Consider the following 19,467-nt stretch of genomic DNA (forward strand, 5'->3'; position numbering starts at 1 on the left):
TTCTTTTAATAAAGCAGTTTGGAACATTTATCAAACAGAAGAATTGTAGCAGGTTGAAACTTCAACAAAGATAAGGACTGGCAGGATGCCAGTAAAACAGCAGCAACAAAAAAATATGCAGCAGTTGTTTTGATATCAAAACCTCAAAACTGGGGAATTTCAAACACCACTTTTTAGTACTGGAGAGAAATGCAACTCTCTCACACTCCTTTGGTGCAGAAAGTTCAAAGTACCGTAACACCTTCTACCAAAATTTTCCTTCAAAACAAGATCATTTCATCATGTGTGTGGTGTTGGCACACACCTCACCTCCAAAACAAACTGTAACCTTTCAGCTAACACACTGTGCATGGACAGCTGCTACCTGTGTTAGGGCCAAGATGCCAGCTGCACCTCTGCTCTAGCCAGGGCAAATAACAACTCTACAAACAAGGGAAGTATGGCAAACTCACTAGCAAAGCACATCTGAGTCTGCACCAAGGAAACTTCTCTCTGTTTAACAGAAAAAGAGCCCATCACAATTACATACAAAAACATAGTATTTTCCTATTTTTCAGTCACCCATGAGAGCTTTTAATTCTTTGGTCCAAAACATCACAGGACCATATAATAAAAAGAGTTAACAGCTATATATTCCTTCAAGCCTTTCTGCAAAACCAAGGACACTCCAATTTGAGTAAATTCAAACCTAGAATTATTGTTCTGGCATTTTAAAGGGCAGTCATGGAGAATAACACTGGATCATACGTTTTTTATTTTTCATTTTCAGGAAGTGGTTATATGTAAGTTTATCAAAGCTCTATTGGCATTGCGAAAAAACTTGACATTTGTCAACATTTAGGGTATAACTTAAGAAGCTTCAGTTTGATCAGTATCAACCATGCCATATCTACCAGATACATTTTAAATTCCAAGACCATAAACTGGTGATGCACAGGCCATAATCTGATTTCTATTCCAAAGGGACCTTCAAATTGACAACAAAGTAACTTTTGTTGCTGATAATTTTTGTTGTAGTCTGATAATTGTAAGTATACAAATGAGTGAGTAGACCTTATATTTTTGTGACTAGGGTTGTATTTAACATGTGATTCATGGTATACATAATACACAGTGTACAAGATTGCTGAGGATGACAGTATCTAAGAAATTTAAAAATTTTTAACCAATAGAATTAAAGTTAATGTAATTTAAAGACATAAATTGCTGTGTTTAATATACCGGTATGTTTACAACATCTAGGTGGAACTGAATGTGGTCTTGACATACTCTAATCAAATACTTCTTTTTTATTCTTTCAATTTCTGCTCTGGGTGTGTGGAAGGAGCTCAGATACCTAATAATATTAACTATATTTTGCTGCAGACATTAATGTTTGAAACATTTCAAATCCATTTTTTATAAACCCCGTACATCAACAGACATATCCAGGCCCTCTTGTAATCTGGAAAGTATGGGGGGGGGTTTTCAGAAAGCCACTGAGTAATTTAACAGAACCATACAGAGAACATGCTTAAAGTGTCACATTTTTCCATCACCTGAATGCTTTTCTTTTACCCACAGACATAACTAGATTAGATCATGGTGAGCGTACAAGAGCAATGAAGTATTCTGACCATTAGTTTTTCTGTATTAACTTTAAAAGGATTCAGTTTAAATAGTGGATGGGGAAAAACAACTGGAAAAATTTGCAAATTCCCTCAGTAAGTTGCTGAAAATTAGACATTTTACGTGACCTGCATAAAGGGCTGAGAAAATGGAGTATATTTTCTTTCTAAAACAGCAATACCAGTAAAATGCCTCCAAAAGCTTTATATGTTGCCACTGGTAATTGCATGCTCCCAGACCAGAGTTTGCTTACAAATTCAGAGCAAGAGAATTAGTAGACCAAGAGGCCAACTATCAAGAAGATCATTGATATCACTCTACAAGAAAGTGAAAGATTATGGGGAAAAACAAAACACAGAAAAACCTGATTGAAGTAACACAGAGATGACGCCACACAGCATTACAGGTACCTAACTGACAGCACACATTTGAAGAGATTCAATTTCAAACTAGCTCTGTGTAACTAGTATTGCCACTCTCTGGGAATAATTATCATGTCATTATAGAATGTGATGATTTTTTTTCACAGTTTATACCTTGAAGGACAAAAGAAAAACCATCTCTCAAAATTCTTTCCCATGCTGTATACAAGATGGCAAAATACTTAACACCATAGGCAAAATTTGGAAAACTAAGTGTTCTGGTGGAACATCACAAGGTAGGAAAGATTTCTTATACTGACTGACTTAAGTATTGTCATCAAGGTAAATTTCCATTCCACAAAGAATGGGATTTCCAGTTTAAATTTAATATCTCAAGTATGTTGCATAAGTCTGAAAAAGTCATGTGGACTTTCCTTAAAATTAATGGGAAAAAAATACTGAGTTCTATGAGACAATTCATCTTATCTGTCTTAAAAACTCATTTGGAAAGAGTTTCTAGAGAAGTCAACTTCTGTCCTCTCATAAAGAAGGATAGTATCTAATTGAGTCTCCTGCATGAATCTCATGTTCTCTTCACTGAGTCCTGACTAAGCTCAGTCACTGCTAAGACTGTAAAAGAAAGTGAAGCTGTTCCTTTGGCACCCTCCTTGGCAATGCATGATGGTAAGACGACTGGAGAGAAACATTTGCCGTTTTGGGGAAGGAAAAAGAAATTAGAAGTGTTTTATGTAAAACCCCATAAATGTCTGTAAAGAAGCCACGCTGTCTTTGCATTAAATATAAAAGTTTTTATGTAAAATCACAAAATACATGAATAAAGAAAATAGGGTCAGTGGACAGAAAAGACCATGCAGCTCCAGCTGGGGTCTCCTCTGACGAGGAGGCCAAGATGAGCAGTTACAGTGGTAAGACAAAAGCAAGATATTAATACTGCTTGACAACGTGGAAAAGCTCCCCTTTTTCAGATAGATTCCTTTAGTAACATTCTTGAAAAAGAAACTGTACCTCTGCTTGAAAAATTAATGTTTTCACTCTCAATACTCCACAGAGATCATCACCACGGAAATGATTGTAATCTGTATAATTTCTTTTGTGGTGCTCATCAATAATGCTGTCCTGTTTATTTTAGATGAGAAAAACAAAACAAACAGAAAACACAAAAAAAATCAATTTCAAAAATTAATTTCAAAAAATAAAATTTTCAATCTCAAAATATAATGCTATTATTTTTGACATTTTTATAAACCTCACAGAATCCACTGAAAAAAATACACTTTGCTTGCAATCTATGAACATTTTTAGTGCATTTTTGAGTGACATTTTAGTGGCTATAGGTTTTACTTAATAATTGTTTTAGAATCTAGTATCATAGCAACCCAGACTGTTTAGGGTTGAAAGGGACCTCTGGAGGTCATCTAGTCCAACTCCCCTGCTAAAGTAGGTTTACCTGGAGCAGGTTGCACAGGAATGTGTCCAGGTGGGTTTTAAATATCTCCAAAGAAGGAGACTCAACAGCTTCTCTGGGCAGCCTGTTCCAGCGCTCAGTCACCCTCAACATGAAGAAATTTCCCTCATACTCAGATGGAACTTCTTGTATTTCAGTTTGTGCTGTTGCCACTTATCCTGTCACTGGGCACCGCTGAGAAGGCTCTGGCTGCATCCTCTTGACACCTGCCCTGAAGATATTTGAATGAATTGATATGATTCCCTCTCAGTTTTCTCTTCTCCATGCTAAACAAGCCAAACTCCCCCACCCTTTCTTCAATAGAGAGATGCTCCAGTCCCCTCATCATCTTCGAGCCTTCCACTGAACCCTCTTAAGTAGTTCATCATCTTTCTTGAGCTGGGGACCCCGGAACTAGACACAGTGCTCCAGTATTAGACAGATGCAGCTGATAAAAGCATTAATCCAAGTAGGCCACACAGAAGCTATGAGCATTAGATGTAGACAGACACTACCAAGAATAGTGCTGAAGTTTCCAGACTATAAAGTAATGGATCTCTGACTATAATTCAACAAGATAAACTACTGCAAAAGCAATAAGGTTGTTTTTTTCCTTCCCTCTAAAAGGGTGTATTATAAGGGGATATAGATAAAAATTACTAGACCAAAAGCAGCAGAAGAAACTAAGAAATGTTACTAAATTAGCAGTAATTTCTCAGCATCTTGACAATAAGTCTTTCGTTCTTTAAGCTGGCCCTAGAAACCAAAAAGATAATCACAGTAGCTGATCAAAAGCCCTCATATATCAGTGTCTTTCTGTGTATCCCAAAAAATGTCTGCTAGAATGAAGCTTCATAAAGATGTACAGTTGAGACTCTAATAGCAACCTAATCAATATGAGAGTTCTGTTATGCAGATGCATAGCACAGAAGTGTTGCTTAGGTGCACACACTACAAATTCCTCAACTTCAGACAGTAATTGAAACTTATGAAACGTTAAAGATTTACAACTACTAGAAAAGCCATCACTTTTACCCCAAAAGAAAAGGTTACTCTTAGTACTTCAACTCTACAATATTAATAATCACCGCTTATAATTTAAGGTCTTTATTAGGTCTTCAAATTTAGTGTTCTTAGTGTACCTGCCACAGTTTCCTCACAAATTTGCTTAAATTGGAAGAACAATTTCGTTCCTAATAATAAGCTTGGACCGAAAATAAAAGAACAACATTGTGCACACTTACAAGTATGCATCAATACATTAGCAGCAAGGAAACATATTATTATTACAAAATGCATGCCCAAAATTACAAGGCTTCAAAAGTGTTTTTATTTCAAATCAGTTTTTAAAGAGTATGATTTGTCTAACGTGTTATTAGGACCTCTTCACATGAAAGGAGAAAAATGGATTAATAACAAAGAGCATACTGATTGAAATCTAATTTCTATTATCACAGCTAAATGGTGTTTTTGCATGCAAGCTGAAGCTGTGCATTTTGTGATTCGCAGTCCCCTAACACAATGTCAGTCATTTCTATGCTCTTACTTAGAGCCATTTTCTGTTGAATTGAAAATAGCAGTGCCTCAAGTAACTACACAGTATAAAATGCTTCCAGTTAGAAGCCAATTCTCTAATGAGAGAAAAAATTAAATCAATCATTCCCAAAAAGTGTTTTCAGCTGAAGAATAATATCCACATAAAATCCCTTTAAAATAATATATACCTGGATTATTATCAGCGCAACTCAGATAATTAATTTCCCCCCCCCCCCCCAAATCACACAGCAATAAATTCCAGCTCCAACCCCAATCCCATCTTTCAGGCCTTCAGGCCTCCCTGTCCCAGGGCTACTCCTAGCACCAAAACACCACAACTAGGAGCACAGTCCAATTTCTACTCTCTAGGCTTTGCGGCAGACAACTTCCATAATAGAACTGTGTTTAATTAGCTTGTCCCTTAATGGAAAGGCACTGGTATTCCTAAAAATTCTCCGGGGGGCCAGTTGGGATGAAAGACTGAGGACAGATATTTTATTTTCCACCAATCTGCATCTTCTAATGTGAAAAAAATTCCAGAAAAATGCAGATCAGTTCTCATCAGTACCGACACCATCCTACTACTGCCAAAATACCTTTGATTACTGAATGTGCTGAAAATCAAACACATGCTGTACATGTGTTTAGTTACCTTGTTAGGTACTAGTCCAGGGTATGTATAAATAAACTAGCACTGTGTCTAGCATATCTTTCACTAACCTTTTACAGCAACAGGGACTAGGAGTCCCTCCCAAAAAGCAGGGAGAAGAACTGGGTTCTAATAGCAGAAAATGTAAATGATAGGATGTCACATACAGAAAGCTGAAGCTTCCTTATCAGCTACAGCCAATAGGCACACATTCATATTAAGTCAACTGCAACCTAACTTTTAATCTGGATAATAAAATGGTACTAAGACATTCAATTTTTATTTCAAATTGATCTCTTCTATCACAAAATCTAATGAGCACATCAAGTAAAAGAATTCATCTTCACAATGCAGCAATGAGAAATCTATTTTCTTTCTCTAACAATGAAGAATTTGATCTTAAATCCTATGATCATGACACTGAAAGTATTCATGAACAACAAAAACCTATATAGGTGCTGGTAAGGGATGCCTGGTGATTTTATTTCCCCCCCAGTCTAATCCTGAACAGAGTATTAGAAACATCTGTGTCAACTTCCCAGATAGAACAAGAATTTTAACACCATACCTCTGATTTTTTCGATTAGAGGTCCATTTTTGCAGGTTTTTGTTTTCAGTCTTTCAGCAGAGAACACATACACTCTGCAGTTCCCATTATATAGCATTTATATCCCAGTTTGAGAACCACTGCCTTACTCTTCAGTTCAATAGACAGATTCAAATCCCTCTTTCCTTCAACTGATAATTTATTTGCAAAAAATACCATCTTTTATTAAATAATTTATTTTTTAGACTTGTTGGAAAGTTCACCTGAACCGGGCCAAGTTGACTGGCTGTGTGTCAAACCTCCCATTTAGGCTCTGACTAGTCACTATATATGACACACCACCTCAGCCTCTGATATAATTACTACCCATGGACTGGAGCTTTTCTAAAAACAGTGACAGGAATCCTACTGAACACACTGAATAACAGGATGCTCAAAATCCTTTTTCTGTGTGAGTGCATGACTGTTTGAATGACAGGTGTTCAAACACTGGCACCCATAAATTGTCCCCACAAATGTCCGTGCACAGAAAAGACTGAAACAACATCATGAACAAAGCTGAATCAATTAGCCTTTCAAAAGTAGAATGGATGTTCAGAGATCCAACATCAGTCTCAAGAACTGTGCTTTCATGGGGCAAGAAATGTTTATGGCAATGAAATCAAACAGAAAGAGAAAAAAAGTTAAGGATGTCGTGCCACTAGCAATATCCAAAACAACACTGTTACTGAACACCGACAATGCTCTGCACACATTGCTGTGGGAAAGAACGAATGGCCTTTTTGCCTTCTCTTCTGTACTAGCACATTAAATCTGAGAAGGTCATTAATATTACTTAGTGTCTCCTCCAAACTGAAGATTTTAATCAGAGTCTACATTTCTGTCAGCCATTGTATAGTTGTGTTTTCACAGTTTCTACCGGAAAAGGTCACGATACTGCTATTTTGGGAGAGGCTAACAAATAAAGACATTTATCTAATATCCAGTCATTTTGCCGACCAGGTAGAGCCTGTATAATTTTTTTAGAGTTTTGTTTATCAATTACCATTATTTTAACTTTTGTTGCTATGAACTTTCCTCTGTGAAGCTTATGAATGATCAGTAGAGTCTGATAAATATTAATGTTCCAAGTAAAACAAGGGGATTAAAATACCTTCCAAAAGGTATTATCTCAGACAATCTGTCACCATACCTTATCTACTGTTGTGACAAAAACAAAGAAACATCTCTAACCAATGGTTTCTTTGTTAAAATCAAATCATAATTACTACCTAAATTGAACACATAATCAATGTTACAGTAAACATATTACACTTACATGTTATTCAGAACACCCAGAAGAACATCAGCCCATTTTCTTTCAGCATCAATAAATAATCATGATTTCTTGCAGAAAAGAAATTCATTTCTGGAAAGACAAAAAAAAAAAAAACCAAACAAAACAAAACATGAGGTTAAATTACTTACAGGGGTTTTTTAGTAGTTGCGTTGTGGTAATACATGAAAATGCATTACCACAGCAACCAAAAATACCTTTCAGAAATAGACTAACAGAAAATGGAATCTTGTCCAAAAAAACCCTGACATTTTTCTTATGTAAAAAAAAAAAATCACATTTCCCTTGAATATTAATGTGAGAAGGATTTGAAGAAAATCCTATATATTATATCCCAGAGTACCTCCCTTTATCCCTTTTCAATATGTATTAATGAGAACACATGAAGAAAAGAAACAGGTAGGCTGAAAAATACTCTTACAGTGAAATCAATTTAACAGTGAAGTAGACTTGCAAGCAAATGAAGACTACTCTATAGATTAATATAAGACAATTTATGAGAATCAGTTCATTTCTACTGCTCTGAGAGAAGTTTAAGAGAGGATAATATTCCCTCTAGCAGGAAATCAAACTGATTTTAAAAATTTTTGTCTCTTGCACCTGTAAACAAACATCTTCTAGTTAGTAAATGTTGTTTCTTACTTAACCTAAAATAACAAAACCTGGTAAGATTTCCATCAGTGTTGTGAAATGTTCCTTGCTGTCAACAGAAAATTTCAAACATTTTTCATAAATGACTATTCCTGCAGATTCCTGAATTATTAGGTTGCTTTTTTTAACTAAACAACTAAATTATTAGAGGTTTTCTCTTTACTCTTTGTGTCCCTTTGTGAACCAGCCCTCAGCCATCCTACAGATAAGGATGTTAAACACTGAGAACAAAATTACTTAGAAGCCTTTATAACTTTTAACCTTTCAAGATCGAAAATGTTGCTGAGGGTGAGCTGAAATGAGAGAATACAATAGGTTGTCTGATAAGTCATCCACTCATTATCAAATTCCTACAAAGAAACAAGTGATGGCATGCAGGTGCTCGTGGAATTAGTGCTGGCAACGTGATACAGCTTTCCAGTTTTGTCAGCTCTTCATGGAACAGTGGTTCTGATATACTGCATTTATCAAGCCATAAAGGAATACAGACTGGCTATAAGCACACAAGGTGAAGTTTAGCTTGGTTTATAATGTTGCAAATACAGATACAGAAACAGTACAATTGACAGTATTAGAAACATCAAGCGGTAGTTAAGTCTTAGTATATGAGAGGGGAAAAAATAGACATACAGTTTAAGTCTTCTGTTTAGGATATTGCTTTGGGGTCCCAACATAAGAAAGACTTGGACGTGCTGAAGCAAGGCCAAAGGAGGGTCAAAATCAGAGTTGAAGCACATCTCTTATGAAGCTGTGAATGCTCCATCCCTGAAAGTGTTACAGGTCAGATTGGATGGGGCTTTGAGCCTCTTGATCTAATGGAAGGTGTCCCTCCCCATAGCAGGGGGATTGAACTAGATGACCTGTAAAAGGTCCCTTCTGACTCAACCTAGTTGAGTTAATTCTGTTATTCTCAATAACCCCTTGCCTGGTTCGATGACTTCCAGTTGTTCAAAAGTCATGTGTGGGTTCACACAGAGTAGATGAACGCATCATATGAAACACAGTAAAAGGATCTTTACACTTCTAAGGTAACTGTGGCCTTTTCCTCACCAAACTAGGTCTCCTATAAAAAGAATTTCCAAAGATTCATTCATATGCAGCTCACCTGTTCTGCCTCTCGTAGACATGTCTCCACAGGATCAGGTAAAAGACAACTTATTCCTGTCTAAGAATGCAGCAGTTCAGTGCAGTCTCTCTGCCTTGGATAGTACAGTGCAGCTTTCTTTCACACACATGTATGTGGCTACACAGTATTAGGACTGCCACCTAAGAGTATAGGCATGGTCAATGCCTGCAGTGACCACACAGAAATACCTGGCTGCTGGTATCATCTGCATATTGTGAATATACAATATATGGAAGCAAAGATGACTAGAATAAAAATATTACAAATTTGAAAGAGAAAAAAAAAACTAAATGAAACCAGAGATATGCAAAATTTGGGGAAAAAAAATCCATTTACTGACATTTAAGAAGATATCTGTATGACACATAGAAAGCAGTTCAGGGAAGAAGGAGAGTGTAATGGTTTTAAGAAACACATCTGCAGTAAAAATACGAAGTCCTCCAAAATATTTTATATCCTAGCCCAGTCTCCAGTAGTGACCAAAACTATCACTAATAAACATAAAGAACTAAACTTAATTATCTTCTTATGTAAAAACATTTTATATTATGATAATATTTTTCTATTTTAAAAGGTTTGGTACTATGATTTAAAGGTAGTAAAAGTAGAAAAGGAAGAAAGAAAATTAAAGTGAGATAATCTAAAGATGAAAGCACATTTATTCAGCATGATGCAATATTGCTGTAATTATTAAATTTTTGTGCTGCTATTGTACTAATACATTTTACACAAACATTAGTCAATACTATATAATTAGTGTTGCCTACAGCACAGAGGGACTTGCTAAGAAAATGATAATGATTACACATGGCAAGTTTAGAGACAGCAGAATGTAAGGTTTTTTCAACATCCACATCCCCAAAGTAATGCCATTTACATTTCTTTATTAATATCCTACAAATACAGGATTTCAGGAGAATTCAACTAATCATCTAGCACACACACTAATTTACTGAAATAGAATCAAGGATCTTCAGACATTCCTGTGCCTGCTTACCCTCTAGTTACTTCTAGAAAATATTAGCAAAAAGCATCCATGGCGTTATTTTTCCATTGTTCTGTTACTCTTAATATCATATTCACAGTGTTCTAAAGCAGGAAACAGAAACCACAACTTCTTGTCTCACCTACAGTGAGAATGAAAACCACTGATCTCAGCCTTTAGTGTTACAACCAACACTATAAACCTTCGGGAATTTCACCGGCATTTTTTTCGTACTATCAGAACTTTCATATTGATCAAAATTTCTCCAGCACCCAGATGCAAACAAAATGCCCCATCCACAACTAAGTGGAGTGGAAATATTATTATGTCATAAACACGTTCCTATTGCATTTGTACTTTTTTTTATTTTGACTTGCTACTTCAGCACCAGGATAATGTATCAAATGTACTTACTTTATAATCTGCTCTAAACCCCAGCTAGGTGCAATGTTGACTCTTTTCAAGCCATCTGCCCTGCAAGTTCTCCAACATTAACAGTTCCTAGTTACTTAACTACTTCCAGGATATCAGGATACAAGAAATATAAAACTTACATTTGTGTTAACTCATTTTCAATTATTCTTACCTCTATTTTTCTTTGTTATTATTAAATATAGGCTTCTAATTAATTTTTTTGTGAAGATTAATAGATCACTGAATACATCTTCTTTTCAGGCACTTGTTATATGCTCACCTCAATAATATCACACAAGATTTTAAATATTTTCTTAAATCTAATATTTTTCTAAAACCTTTGCCTTACAAAGTCCTATAACCTTTTTTGTACTTATAAGTCACATTTTGACCCAGTCTTTCCAAATTTATCCTTACATAGGTATTTTTTTAATACATAGTTACATCTCTATGTGCTTCTACCACACCTTTTTAACTTTTTTAATTTTATTTTTTTTTGGCCACAAAGGCAACCCTTAGCACAACCACGCAAAGTAAATTAAGTTTTCTGGATGACAGAAAAAATAGCAGAGTTGATGCAAGGCCAACCAATTATCCCACAACAAAATGTGTTCAGTGCTAGTCAGTCCCTTAAATTAACTTACAGGAGCATAAAGTAATAGTGTAGAGGGGACTAAAACAATGCTTATAATGAGAAAAATAGGGAAAAAATGTAACAAGAGAGCTTTCTTTGCTGAAAAAAAAATGAAAAGAAAAAAAAAGACTGAACTGTGCCTAATTTCAGTAGTACTGGGTAAATAGAAGGGCCAATTAAGGACTTTACCTCAGGTTCAATTTTCATCTTGAAAATGGGTTAGCATACCTGAATGTTATATAACATCACTCTTACATTTCAAATTATTTCTTTCCCTTAAAAACATTAGAATGCAAATTGTAATGGACAAGTACTCAATCAAAAATTCCTCTGAGAATTCAGAACACAACTATCTAAGAGGCAAAACAAGTGCAGTACAAAACAATTTAAACGAGTGCTGTTGGTATTAAACCAGAAATTTCACAATTTATACAGCTATGCAGAATTAACTGTAAGAGCTCAGGTTTTGGTCAATGTTTCTACTGCTCAAAAGCCAAGCAACAGATAATGTAACTAGTTTAGTTTTATGGTAATTAGTTTAGTTTTATTTAGGTTTAGTTTTATGGTTTATCCAGAAGAGGTGATAGCTTCCAACTCTCTTTCTAAGGCACTGGTTCAACACAGAGCCATTAAGTTACAGTAGTGACTACAATTCACAAGCTTATCTCATTACACGTTTTGTTTGTTTGTTTGTTTTACAACTGCAGCATAAGGAATAGTCAGTGAAGGCTGCTCATGGGAAGTGAATTGAGTAGCACTTTGAGTTTCCAGGTGTGTATAGAGCTTGTGAGTAATTACTCAAATTATTGCAAGAAATGCTGTGGCTGCAGGGATCTTCACAACATCAGGTGATGTTGCTTTGGGGTTTAACAGTTGCACTGTATCTCACAACTAAATTACAAAGGCTTTGGAATTTTTCTTTTGTAACACCACTAGACACTCCTTCCTAATACAACCTCCCCCTCTCTTTCCTTCCTAAAATAAATGCTTTGAACAAAGCCAAGTACTGCCCAGACAAGACACTGTTGTAAACAATCTATTTTCAGAATTTATTAACATTATGAAAAAATGCAGAATCTTTTCAGAGCCCAGAATAGTTCTGCTGCCTCCCAGTAAGAGCTATCTCAAGCTGGCACCCTGGCTGTTGAGGAAATATGTTGTAGGCATTAGATAATGTTTTCTCCATTTTAGCCAAATGCTTTACTATCCTATTTTGAACATTATTCCTCTATTTCTCGTATTTCAAAAGTGGAGGATCAAATCTCTGGAAATAAAAAGAAGACACAGAAAGTGAATTCTTCTTCATTTCTGGTAGTATGTGTGTTACTGGGGAAAAAATAACAGAGAATCAGGCTGGGTATTTGTGAATCCTGGTCACTCACAGAAATGAGACCTATTTTAAATCAATGGACTTTAAGGTGCCCTTACAAGGAACACTCAAAATTTACAGGTTAATACATGCAAGATTTTCTTAATTTCCTCTATCTCCATCATGAACTTTGTCACATTATTTAATCTTCCAATTTAGTGAGGAGAAAATAAGAGTTTTTTGGGATGAGTGACGGAAAATAGGTCCACAGCTCAGAAAGAATTAAGTCAGAGAATAAGTTTAAACAGCCTTTTCATGTTTTCAGGCCTGAAATTGCAGCTCTGCATGTAAAGAAACTGAAGCCAGTTTCGTTGCAGTATTTCTACACTCTCAAAAGCAAGTAGAAAGGGGAGTCCCACTGTATCAGTTAAAACAGAATTGAGGAATCAATACATGTTACATTTCAATTCTGAGACTGTCTCATAATTAAAATGCAAGATGTTATTTAACTTCAGACACGGATTACTTCCTTAATATCAAAATACTTGCATGAAGCTATAAACAGCATTAAAACAGTAGAAAACTTAAAAGCAGTCCAGATAATGCCATGGGAACTCAATGTCATTCACATAAATTTGATGGAGTACTTAAAAAAACCCCAAGAAACGTGACTGCAATAAAGCAACAATGAACTGTCAGTTATAAGAAAAGCAGAAGACCTACGTGCGGCAGCAGGCCATACAGTGATTTGTTCTTCAGACCACATGGGGTGGTGGTTCCCATGTGACTACTGTTAAACACACTGATAAAAAAAATACAGAATATTTTCAAAAGTTCCTGACAGTTGTTGAGATAGATGCTTTTTACAATAGTATCTAAAAGGTTATAACATTCATGATAAAAATTACCAAATAGTAATTATGCTCAATTAAACCATTTTTGCAACCATTATACTCATGCCCCTGCTTGCACATATGATGATTATATTCATAATAAAACTTAAAGATTTGGTAAAGTTAAAATTTATCTTTAAATATAATTAAAATTTTGCTTATACTGACTGTTTTTAAACAGAATCAAACCTTCACGTTTTGTTAAGAATAGAAATGGTCTTATGAATAGGCATAAGAGCTTTGTATACCAGTTATGTAAAAAGAGCTAGAGAAAAGGCATAGTACTGTACTGAAATATGAATCCTATGTGGCTTTCTAAAGCAGAAAGGGGTTACATTTGAGAATAAAATTTTTGAGGGTGTTTCAGATCAGTATTATCAGGGAAGAAACTAGCCATCATGAATAAATCTAAAAGCAAATATTAGAATACATACTGAAGTAAATTGAAGATCACATGGAAAATATAAAGAATTTAAGTGAGGCCTACTCATCTCCTAAAATACACAGATCAAAATTTTCAATTGCATTGACTGTTGTATAACCTCTTCATGCAGATATAAAACTATGGCGATAATTGAAACTAATCAAATTCTAACTGTTAGCTATGAGCTTGAAAGTATCTGTGAATTATCTATAGATTAACTGTTATGAACATGAAATAAACAAATATGTATTAGAATATTATTATTAAGAAATTATCAACTTGTTAATAAAAAATGTGTTCCCATTTGTTGGCCTACATTACACATTTAGAAAGAGCTAGTTATTCATCTATAGATTCAGAAAACTACACTGTATTATCAGCACATTCATTACAAAACACTGCAGGAAACCTTGTAGCAGCATGTGAGCAGAATCTTTAGTAATTCAGAACAACAGTCAAACAAATAAAGCAATTCTACAAAATAAAATAATGATTACCATTATATTTTTGTGTCATCTTCTTTTAATTTAAATAGGAATAATTTTTTTGCTAACTGATTTTAAGTCACAACAGCTGGAGAACAATCCACAGTGGAAGTCTCTGCAAAAGGGTACGCTAGGAAAGTCTGAAAGATGATCAGAAAAAAGGAAACTTGATGCAATCAAGTGCTAAAAGAAGAAGGAGAGAATGTATAGAGCTGAAAGTGAAAGAAACTTACATGCATAATGGAATTAATACTGTGTTTTAAACACAGTAAGCAGCTAAGCACACACAAATACTTGCTTACTTTTCACCCTGAAGTGAGATGGGAGAGAGAACTGCAATGACAGAACTGTGAAAACTCATATGGTGAATTGGCTAATAAAAAAAAAAAAGGGGGAGAACCCTCCCCCAGGTCCTAAAAATAATAATAAAATAAACCCAAGAAAAACAAGTGATAAAAAAATCCAACCAAACCCAGTTGCTCACCACCAGCTGACCAATGTTCAGCCAGTCCCAAGCAACAGCAGTCCCTGCAAACCTTTTCCACCCTCACAGTTTTCACTGCTGAGCATGACACCATATGGTGTGGAATATCCCTTTGGATACTTGGGGTCAGCTGTTCCAGATGTGTTCCCACTGAAATTCTTGTGCACCTTCAACCTACTCTCTGATGGGACAGTGTGAGATGAAGAGCAGGTCTTGATTCTGTGTAAGTACTGCTCGGGAATAACAAAAATATCCCTGTGTTATCTACACTGTTTTCAGCACAAATCCGTACAAGCTACTCTGAGGAAAATTAATGCTATTCCATCCAAAATGGGTACAAATACTTCAGAGAATAAGACCTAAGAGACCTGAGCACTGAAACACAAGGGAAGTTAAGAACTGCCAAAAACTCTGAAGGTGAACTTCAGGTTGTATAAGGCTAGAGATCAGATGGGATTTGAGACAGATGCTGTGAGGTGAATTTAGGCAAACAATAAGGGAATTGATTCCGGCATGTACCTGCTGAGAGATCTACTGGCCATAAAGGGAAGTAGCTAGAATTACACTAGGAGAATATCAATTAACATTACTATTTTTGTAGGATACAGCTGATCTATGGAGAAGACAACTTGCTGTTTGTTCTGAATTTCTGTCTATAATTCTTACACATCAGTCTTTTTGCAATTCAGATTCACTTAGAAGTCCTCTCACCCTTCTCTCAGCTCTGCTCTATGGGCATAATGGTCATTCTGGTTTTATATTATCTTTTCTGAGTCATGATCTCATCGTGAATAGCATAGTCCACTCTCCCATCCACATAATATGGTGTTAAAGTGACTTTCGGAATATACCTATATAAAATTCTATGGAATTTTACAGAATTTTATATAAACTACATTTTCTCAGGTGCTCTAGTACAAGGAAATAACTTCTGCAGGTGCAGAGAAGGCATTTTATAGAACTGCTTAGGTTTGAAAAGACTGTTGATATCGATTCCAAACTTCAGAAAATAAGAATAAATTAACAGTCATTAGAACATAACACAACAGCAATTGCAAATGTGTAAGACCGCTCTCTATTCCTAGAAGACTATGGAGCAAACAGTAAGACTGAAGAAAAAAAGCTCCACAATTTCAGTAAATTGCACAGCTAAACAACTTGTATACATACTACAGGAAAGATTCTGAAAGATAGTCCTTTTTAACCGCATTTTAAAATCAGTGGAAGGAGAGAAAGAAAGGTTCTAATACAGCAGGATTTTAGAAAATCATTATCCTAAAAACTTAATCTCAAAATGAACCAAAATTTGTTTGGCTAGCATTAAAGTATAATAATGAAAGTGTGGTTTTCAGGAAAAACCTGACGTATATTTGTATAAAAGAAACCAGAAACAACCTCATCCATACAGATTTTACTGCTATGGAACAATCCAACATCATCATCAAATAGGCAGAAAGAACTTAACATGGTTTTTTTTCACCCGTTTTTCATTTACAGGACAAGACAGCACTGACTTCTCTCTCAGTTTCTTTCCTAACAGTAGAAAGAATAAAATGGCCACAGATTAAGACCTTATGTTATCAGAGACATTTCAGTGAAGAATCTAATGAAAGCTAATAATTATAATTAGCATTATTTGTATGTTCCAGGTTGTATGTTCTCAGTTTCTTTCCTAACAACAGAAAGAATAAAATGGCCGCAGATAAGGATCTTACATTATCAAATTCAAAGATATTTCAGTAAAGAATCTAGTTTATAATTATCATTGCATCTTCCATTCCTTTGATTTTTAGAGAAAAGAAAACAGTTTTCAAAGAAAACTTTTAGAATGACAAATTATTAATATTAATGATATATTTTTTGTTCAACACCAGACAGACAAATATTCAACATCCTAATTAATTTAAACATTTTTTCCTGGAATCTGGGAACCAGTGAACAGCATCTCAAACCTGAAACTCCCACATTAGAAATCAGTATTCTGCTAATGACTTATTGCCTTTTACACAGATTTTTCCTTGTCTTTCTCTGATTAAGAATGAAGTAAAAATGTAAAATTAAAAAAAATATATATAAAATAGTAAAAGTTTGGTAACACGGACTGATGCCAAATGCAAAACTAAATGTGACACTTGTTATATACTTTCATCAACACAGAGTTGACCTTCACAGTTCATTTCTGTATTTATATTCAAATTTTATGAGGACAGAACACAAAGCAAAACCTTTTGTATTTTTCAAATCTGTTGATCTTCTATTTCAGAGTCATATTTTGACAAATTTAATGACAGAAAAAAAAATTTTAAAAATCTGAACGACCTCTGAATTTAAACAAACTGAACTTTGTGAATTTTCAATAGTGTTAGAATATTTGAAAAAACTTGGGAATGGTTTTTTAGTGTAGTTGATTTAATGTAAAAATGCAATATTTGATCATGGTTGAAATCTCATTCTATTTGAAGCAGGTTGCTCTGGTTGCAGAGAAATGTAGGCCTTTAGTGCAAGATCTAGTTACAGTAATACTCGATTTTTTTCTGCTTTTATGCTTTCTAAGAAGTTAACTGTCATGTCAAAGTAATTTAATGACTCTTAGTTTATCTATTTGTTGTCTATTACTAATATTGCCAAATCCTGGACACCTTTATCTTTTCTGCTTAAACATTCCTATGAAAATATTTATTAACTCTGATATCACAACTAGGATTATGAATTTTCAGACCAGCTTCTCCAGATGCAGAGAACACCTGAAGGCAAGGGTGGAAGATAAAAAGATTACGCCATTAGTAAGTGAGAATCTTTCTCCTGGTTCTCAGTTCCCAGGCAACATCCATCTCAAGTTGAAGTGATACCAACCCAGAAAACTATTTCACATCAATACCTGAGACTTATTTATATTCTATTTTCCTCTATCCTTTGAGGGAGTTGAGAAAAACTTCCAGATAAATACGATTCTTTCAAAATACATATAATGGACATATTGTACAAAGGGAAAATAAGATATAGATTCAAGAATTATAATGATTAAATGGAAGAACAACTCAAATGAAGGACTCAAATAATGCTGATAACTTAAGGTAGGAAAATAGAAATTAATAGATATTATTTAGCAATTGGTTTAAAATTAAAGAAACACTTAAATCAGAACTGTTTACAATTATTAATGTTGACTAATTTCTTATGGTGGGTGAAGAAGGGAACGAAAATTAAATAATTTTGACATACTGAAAATTACAGGGAAAAGTAAGTTGGTGAAACAGAGCTCTGGTCTCTTCACACCTACCGCATTCAATCGTGAACATCTGAAAGATGAGAGAGGCCTCTCTAAGAAAATATTTAGGAAAAAATTGTATCTCCTCAAGACACATCAGTTTCTCTACACCATGTCTTCCCTTCTTACTGCCTCAAGGGGACAGACTGGAGAAACATTAGGTAAAATAATGGGAATTGCCAGTATATTTTGAGACTGTAGAATTAGTGTCAGTTGTGTTTTCTCAGAAGTCAGGCATTGAACCAATTCAGGTTTGAATATTGCTTTCTTACGACAATGGTTGTTATTATGACAGCAGCCAGTGTCAGGCCACGAATCTACTTACAGTGCAGTAATTGCAGCACAAGGAGTCAGACAGACAAATGTTCTAAACTCTGCACAGTTTTAAAGTTACAGTATGCCAGTAATTCTCAATGCCAACATTGCAAGGGTATAAATGGTCAATTCTTAGGAACATTTTTGCAGTAACTAACCTGAATTCCTGACAGTAGCAACCCACAAAAGAAAACTGTGATTTCCTGAGCCATGTTCAGTCAAACTTCTTGAGTAGAAGTAATCAGTAAAAACACCTTGATCAGGAGCATCCTGATTCAAAGCTCAGGTTCTGTGGCATGACACAAAGGCTTTAAACACATATGTGACTAGCTTCCCATGCACACCAGAGTTCCAAACGTACAATAACCAGTGGGTAAATACAACACAGTCAATCCCAACACTTTAATTTCTCCCTCATCCTTCGAGCTAGCCTTTTAAAAGCTTACCCAGAAGCCTAATGCCCTACTCTTGTCTCTCTACTGCTCATCACAAAAGTACTATCTCCTCCAGCATGAAATCTGAAGGTTTTAGATACCGAGAATAACAACAAAGATGTGCATGGAGGACAGATACTGTGTGGTCTCAAGAAGTATTGTTGCACTCTTGGACCGTTAGGATATTTCTGACAGTGCTGTTCCTAGAACCTCTGCTGGGGCATAGCTGTAAACCCAATCAAGATCAAACCATCAGCTCCTGAGTCACTGTTTTGGAAGGCTGGTCTTTTGTTGGATTCTCTATATCTGTGTTTGATTCCAGCATTGATGACATTTACTGCCATTCCATTCTGTTGGGCTCCTGTATCCACATTTATATCTATTTGTCAATTATAGACGGAATATATGATTCACACATAGCAAATACATTATATAACAACTACCTCAAGTTCCCAGCACTCTTCATTTCTAACTTCTCATGTTACCCTAAATTCCAGGCCAGAAGACAGTATTTTAGTCATCTGATCGAATGATTACATCAC

General features: G+C 35.1%; 1 protein-coding gene across 4 annotated transcripts in view; it reads right to left on the reverse strand.

Annotated features, from left to right (window-relative positions):
• LRRC4C (leucine rich repeat containing 4C) overlaps nucleotides 1–19,467 on the reverse strand; it is a 497,868-nt gene that overhangs the window by 283,995 nt on the left and 194,406 nt on the right. For 2 of the 4 annotated variants that reach the window (XM_032690518.1, XM_032690509.1), the window contains exon 2: nucleotides 7,486–7,575. The exons of the other annotated variants lie outside the window; for them this stretch is intronic. The gene's annotated coding sequence lies outside the window, so the exon portion shown is untranslated. The remainder of the gene's footprint in view (nucleotides 1–7,485; nucleotides 7,576–19,467) is intronic. 4 annotated transcript variants of the gene reach the window in all.

Source organism: Chiroxiphia lanceolata, chromosome 6, assembly GCF_009829145.1.
Source record: "Chiroxiphia lanceolata isolate bChiLan1 chromosome 6, bChiLan1.pri, whole genome shotgun sequence".
In the NCBI taxonomy this organism is placed as follows: Eukaryota; Metazoa; Chordata; class Aves; order Passeriformes; family Pipridae; genus Chiroxiphia; species Chiroxiphia lanceolata.